The sequence below is a fragment of the Armigeres subalbatus genome, chromosome 1 (genome assembly GCF_024139115.2).
Source record: "Armigeres subalbatus isolate Guangzhou_Male chromosome 1, GZ_Asu_2, whole genome shotgun sequence".
NCBI lineage: Eukaryota > Metazoa > Arthropoda > Insecta > Diptera > Culicidae > Armigeres > Armigeres subalbatus.
In genome coordinates, this window is record NC_085139.1 from 205,222,225 (window position 1) to 205,229,467 (window position 7,243).

The 7,243-nt window shown below is 47.5% G+C and overlaps 1 long non-coding RNA gene across 1 annotated transcript; it reads left to right on the plus strand.

Annotated features, from left to right (window-relative positions):
- Positions 1 to 688: 688 nt before the first annotated feature.
- LOC134210114 (uncharacterized) lies at positions 689 to 1,815 on the plus strand. The gene is made up of 4 exons (XR_009978803.1): positions 689 to 933; positions 999 to 1,133; positions 1,193 to 1,279; positions 1,339 to 1,815. It is a non-coding gene; the product is annotated as an uncharacterized LOC134210114 (long non-coding RNA).
- Positions 1,816 to 7,243: the final 5,428 nt, after the last annotated feature.

Here is a 7,243-nt window from a genome sequence, read left to right on the forward strand (position 1 = left end):
CACAGTTTTGCACACCATCCACCGTTGGTTTGATCAGTCTGGTCAGCTTCCCAGGGAAGCTGTTCTCGTCCATAATTTTCAATAGCTCTACACGGTCTATACTGTCGTAAGCCTCCTTGAAATCAACGAACAGATGGTTAACGACATTTTTGATGGATTCGCGGTACAGTAAAGATCTGGTCCGTTGTCGAGCGGCCGTCAACGAAGCCGGCGTGATAGCTTCCCACGAACTCATTCACTAATGAGTGACAGACGACGGAAGATTGTTACCGTGCAGGCTTGAATTTGGGAGAAAATCCATAACTCCCCGGCCGTTTTAATATCTGTGTCATATTTACAATATGCTGCGAATATTAATGCAGACAAGAAAATGCTCGGGAATACAACCGACATTTCCAGGATGCTTTTCAATACTGGCTGTGCATGTGCTAAGACAAGACAAGACAAGACAGACGACGGAAGATTGTTACGTTTAGTTCTGATTTAGAATTAATAAGGACTAATTATTAAGAAAACGAACGAAAAAAACTATTTGAAGAAACATAGCTCAACATGCGAAGTGCACTTTTGATTCAGTGCAAACTTTTCGAACATCAACTGCCGTGTCAAGAGCGCTCCGTGTATTCGAACAACAAGGGACAGACCTATCAAAAATTGACGTTTGTCAAATTGACACCTGCCCTCATGCACACGCACACACCATCGTAGGCCGCACAGAAAGAGAACGGAAAAAACGGAAAATAGTCCTCATTCTTCGCCCACCACTTGCCTGCATCGAAAGGCAAACAAGCAAATAGTTCGGGGGTCAGTGAAAGTGGCCAGTGCAGTGTAAGTTAAATTGCTGATATTCCGGCCCCGTGTGGTGCCGGGTAGACGGTACCTTTCCGACACAGTGTCCCGTGGGAGTTTCACGGTTTGAGACACGGACATAAGGTAAGACCCCAGATAATTCGTCTCGCTTTAAAGCTGCTGGCAACTTAACCTAAAATAACCCGCAGGAAGCACGCACGTGCAAAGTTTCGGATCACGGCACAACCTAGCCGCGGGAAGAAAACGGAAACCCGCGTGATCACGATTCGTTCCCAGTACAACCGGAATCACAAAGTAACGTGCCATTTCTTGCAATTCTGAAGGTAAATGCTGTCCAATGCGACATTTAGCGAATCTAACCTCAGACTTTCCGTGCCATTAGCTGACGAAGATCAAACACCTGGTGGCCCAAACTGGTACGAGGAGAGACGAAAGCGTTGGTTCGGATTGAGCAGAAAAACCCCGCTGGGTAAGTGCTTCGCCGTGAGTTCCATTGTGGATCGGATGCTAAAACTAGTGATTTAACAGGGTTTTTTTTTCTGTGGAGCCAACTTCCGTCATCGAGATCCGGGTGGATCGGCAGCATTGCGTCGCGAAGAATTTCCGGAGCAACGATTGCGTTTCGCATGTCCGGCAGGACTGAGTCGAAGGAGACAGTCTCGGGAACAAGCAGCCCTTCAGTGCATCACTCGGAGGGACCCCATCCAGTTACGCGGTCGCACTGGACGGCCAGAGGGGTCTCCAGCAGAGTGATTAGGATGCATGCGTGGGACGGCAGTGAAATGCGGCAGGCGAGCAGTCGCGGCAGCGAGAGCTCCCCCGAAATCTAGTGTAGGGTGACGCTTCGAACACAGAAGGTACAGCAGATGCTGTGAAGAGACCGTGAGTACGAAAAATCTATGTTGTAAATCAGAAAGACAGAGAAGGAGAAATGAGATGAGAAGATAAGAGCTAGGTGGAGAAGAAGATGAGGGCAAATGCCCCAAATATATGTATGAAATTAGATTTGTGGCTTTTTTCGATTTTGTTGGTGTTCTAGTCCTCCAGTTTTGTTTGCTTTGTGTCCGCTTTTGTAGTTCTGCTCTACCCGCTACCGGAAGCTCGCAATAAGATGATCTGGGATATCACTTTATAGGCGGCATTGATCGGCAGTGATCGCTCGAAAGTTCTCACACTCCAGCTTGTCGCCTTTCTTGTAGATGGGGCATATAACCCCTTCCTTCCACTCCTCCGTTAGCTGCTCAGTTTCTCAGATTCTGACTATCAATTTGTGCAGGCAAGTGGCTTGCTTTTCCGGGCCCACATTGATGAGCTCAGCTCCGATACCATCCTTACCAGCTGCTTTATTGGTCTTTAGCTGTTGGATGGCATCCTTAACTTCCCTCAAGGTGGGGGCTGGTTGGCTTCCATCATCCGATAAACTGACGTAGTCATCTCCTCCACTGCCTTGACTTTCATTGCCTGTACCCTCAGCGCCATTCAAATGTTCCTCGTAGTGCTGCTTCCACCTTTCGATCACCACAAGTTCGTCCGTCAAGATGCTCCCATCATTATCCCAGCACATTTCGGCTCGCGGCACGAAGCCTTTGCGGGATGCGTTGGGCTGCGAAATGAAGAGTTGACATCCGGGAAGGGGCGCCTAACATAGCTCTGGTCCTCACAAGTTCCAATACTCACGCTTCCACGGGTCTTCCGATGACAATTGACCGCCAGCTAAGGGTTGCGTACTTAGCTGGTAGTGCAGCCTGGGCACTGTTGTCCTTCTGACATCAGCTAGAGTGAGAGGGTGCGTACTGTGGGGTCTGCCTAGGATGTGGTGGGGTTCGACAGTGGGCTCTGTTGAACTTCTATAAAAGCTGCATGTGTCCCCAAGCAGGCCCTATCAAAGCGACCGTGTGCCGCTCAAAGCGCACTAGCCTAGTCCTGGTGTTGGGTGGGACTTTAAACAAATTTGACCCGACTGATCGAGCGTCTGTCCACCAAGGAGGTGCGGCTCCAACAGCGTCTGTTCTGGCATCCAGCGGCTGAGTATGAAATGCTATTCCCCGGAAGCTATACCTAAGATGGCAGCCCCATCCCGGTGGATAGGGAACCTTGGGCCAACAACCTACTGTTCCCGAAACATCAATTTGTTCGAGAATCCGATAATGAAAGAATACGGACTGATTTTACGGCGACGACTCTTAGCGCGAAACAACGGACACGAATAGGAACATGGAACGTTTTAACCCTAGCCCAGCAGGGTAAATTGGCACAACTTGCCAATGAGGCACGCCGCATGAAGATTGAGATCCTGGGACTGAGTGAAGTCCGTTGGTCAAACTTTGGAGAACACAGAACGCCGTCGGGACAAGTTCTGCTATACTCTGGTTTACGAGGTGAACACGCTCCCGGCATCGCGGAGTTGGCTTCCTACTAAGCGCTCAGGCACACTCTGCGCTTATGAAGTGGGAACCTATAAGTGAAAGGATAATCGTTGCCAGATTTAGAACACGGGTCCGAAACCTTACTATAATCCAATGTTATGCGCCAACCGATGCTGCCGATCTGCAAGACAAAAAGAACTTCTACAGTCAACTCGATGCCGTCGTAGATAGAATTCCGAAGGGTGATATCAAGATCTGTTTGGGCGACTTCAATGCGAAGATCGGATCCGACAACTCGAACCATGAGCGCATTATGGGACGCCATGGTCTCGGAGAAATGAGCGAAAACGGAGAGCTGTTCGCAGAATTTTGTGGTAATAACGACATGGTGATCGGAGGTTCGCTCTTCCCTCATCGACCAGTTCACAAGGTCACGTGGGTCTCCTGTGACGGCTTTACAGAAAATCAAATCATCGACCACATCTGCATCAGCCGAAAATGGAAACGGAGTGCCGATATCGCGTCTGATCATCACCTCCTCATCGGCGAAATACGCCTGCGCATTGCGCGGATTCGTCGGCAGGAGGAAAGAGTTGGACGACGATTCAACACACGCCGACTGGAAGATGCCACGGTGAAACGGTCCTTCGTTGAAGAACTGGAGACGCGTGCTGCAGATATTCCGGAAGGTGGCAGCGTGGAAGACCAATGGACCGCCATCAAGAATGCCTTCATCACCACCAGCGAGAACAATCTGGGCGAACTACGCACCCAGAGAAAACAATGGATCACCGATGAGACCTGGAGAAAGATAGAGGAGCGAAGAGAAGCCAAAGCCGCGATAGAGCGATCGAAAACCAGAGGAGCCAAAGTCTTAGCCCGTCAACGATACGCGGCTCTTGAGAAGGAAGTAAAACGCTCATGTCGACGGGACAAGCGAGCGTGGGCAGACTCTCTGGCCGACGAAGGAGAGAGAGCCGCCGCAACCGGGGACATTCGCCTCCTCTACGATATCTCACGACGCTTAAGCGGGGCGAAGATGAATGCAACGATGCCTGTGAAAGACGCGAATGATCAGTTATTGACCGACCCAACTGACCAGCTGAAACGCTGGTTCGAGCACTTCGAACAACTTTTTCAAGTGCCAGCCAGGCCATCACCACCTCGGCATGACCTGCCTAGGATCCGACGTATAACACGCGTCAATACCGAAGCTCCATCACTGCTAGAGATTCAAACAGCCATCCAAAGCATGAAATCGAATAAAGCCCCAGGGGTCGACCGCATATCAGCCGAGATGCTCAAAGCTGACCCCATGACATCCGCTCAACTACTGCATCGTTTATTTCGTAATATCTGGGACACCGGACACCGCAACTTTCCCGGTCGACTGGATGCATGGTATCTTAGTGAAGGTGCCCAAAAAGGGTGACCTGACTGTATGCGATAACTGGCGAGGCATTATGTTGCTGTGTACCGTTCTCAAAGTTCTGTGCAAAATTATCCTAGCCCGGATTCAGGAGAAGATCGATGCGACTCTCCGACGGCAGCAAGCCGGATTCCGTGCCGGAAGATCCTGTGTGGACCATATTGTCACGCTCCGCATCATTTTGGAGCAGGTCAACGAATTCCAAGAGTCCCTTTACTTGGTATTCATTGACTACGAAAAAGCTTTCGACAGTCTCAATCACGAGAATATGTGGGGCGCCCTGAGACGCAAGGAAGTTCCTGAGGAAATCATCGGCCACATCGAGGCACAGTACGAGGCCTTCTCGTGTAGAGTGCTGCACAATGGGGTCTTGTCCGACCCTATCCGGGTCGTAGCTGGTGTGAGGCAAGGATGTATTCTATCACCGTTACTGTTCCTCATCGTAATCGATGAGATTCTGGTAGATGCGATTGACCGTGAATCAAACCGCGGGCTGTTATGGCAGCCTATAACCATGGAGCACCTAAACGACTTCGAATTGGCGGATGACGTTGCACTACTCGCGCAACGGCGCTCTGATATGCAGAGTAAGCTCAACGACCTTGCCGATCGCTCCTCCTCGGCAGGTTTAGTCATCAACGTCAACAAAACCAAATCGTTGGATGTAAACACGGTGACTCCTTCCAGTTTCACAATAGCCGGGCAACCAGTGGAGAATGTTGAAAGCTTCCAATATCTTGGTAGCCAAATGGCGGCAGACGGCGGTACCAAGATCGACATAGGCGCACGGATCAAGAAACCAAGGGCTGCCTTTGCGAGTTTAAGAAATATCTGGAAAAACAGGCAGATAAGTGAACGCACCAAAATACGAATTTTCAACTCTAACGTGAAATCTGTGCTGTTATACGCTAGCGAAACATGGTGTGTATCAGTGGAGAACACTCAACGGCTGCAGGTGTTCATTAACAGATGCCTGCGGTATATAATTCGGGCCTGGTGGCCTCACAACTGGATCTCAAACAACGAGCTCCATCGTCGTTGTCACCAGAGGCCGATAACAACAGAAATTCGGGATCGGAAGTGGGGCTGGGTCGGCCACACTCTACGTAGGGGCGGAAACGAAATCTGTAAGCAAGCATTAGACTGGAACCCAGTGGGACATCGCAGCAGAGGCAGACCCAGAGGCTCATGGCGGCGAAGCCTCAATAAAGAAATAAAAGAAGTCGACCGAAATCTAACCTGGCAACAGGTTAAAGCGATAGCCGGGCATCGCTCAGGATGGAGATCTTTCAAGTCGGCCCTTTGCACCACCGGAGGTGTACAGGATCCATAAGTAAAGTAAGTAAGTTGAGCTTCTGAAATAACTTGCGTGTTTCTTGAGACCGGCACAGCTGTTACATCTCTTCGCACTCCGCTTCTTCCAGGGTCCAGGCGGGTCTGCTGTCTCCGCTTCCGTCTATAACGTTCCACGTTCTGCCGGGTGCTTTGCTACAGCGCGGTCGCCCGCAGTTTCACGAACCGAGTTTCCAATCGCTAGTCCCTTTTCGTCGCAATGGTCTTCGCCGATGGTTCCGGTCCGTACTCTCTTGTAGGGATAAAACGATACCACTAAGGTATCGATACTTTTACTTTAAAGTAGTATCGAATAAAAGTATCGATACCACCAAAATATCGAATTAAAAGTATCGATACCTACTCGTATCATATGAGTACTCATAAATTTGAAGTAAAATTATTTTGTCACTAACAAGTAGTTATCCATAATTTAGCTGCAATGAAAAAAAAACTGAAATAATAAAAATAACAGTTGTGCATTGCGTATTTGTATTCCGGGAGGCTTTTCTTAAAGCACTTTCTCATAACTTTTTGTTCATCGATTCTATAATTAACTTACCTCGAGAGTGTACAAACAGCGAAACACATTTTAAATGTAAACCAATTGTTACTTTCAATCATAACAATTAAATTTACTGTATTTTAAATTTATGATCCTTTCGATGTAAATCTCTGATGCTTCTTCAATAGGACTTCTACACTCCAAATAATCTAAACGTTGTTTCCACCTGAATTTTCAGGTACATTTTACGTGCACATGTAACTGCAAATGCTCCGGAAAATTCAGGTGAAACTTACGTGTCCGGTGAATTCTATCGAAATCTCAGGTAGAACTTACCTAATTTTCACGTAGAATGAAAATTCTATCGAAAAATCAGGTAAAAGTTACGTGAATTTCAAGTGGATAAAATCTACATATTTTTTCAGGTGGAAACAACGTGCAGATTTTTTTGGGTGTAGAAAATAGCTGCAAATAGTAGTGCAAAGCCAAGATTACCCAAGATATTTGAGTAATTTATTATTAATTAATTTATTAAATTTCAATTGAATTGGATTGAAAATCGGCCACATTTCCGTTTTCTATTTCAAGTTGATCATACTAAATCATTAAAATAAAACTTATTTCGCTTTTGCAATTTTCACTACTAGTTTATATCAGTTAGCAAAATAAAGTGCTGACCGGAAAAAATAAATACTATTTTAATAATTATTATTTTATTTAATCAGACTAAGGCCGAAGTGGCCTGTGCGGTATATAAGAGTCTTCTCCATTCAGCTCGGTCCATCGCTACACGTCGCCAAC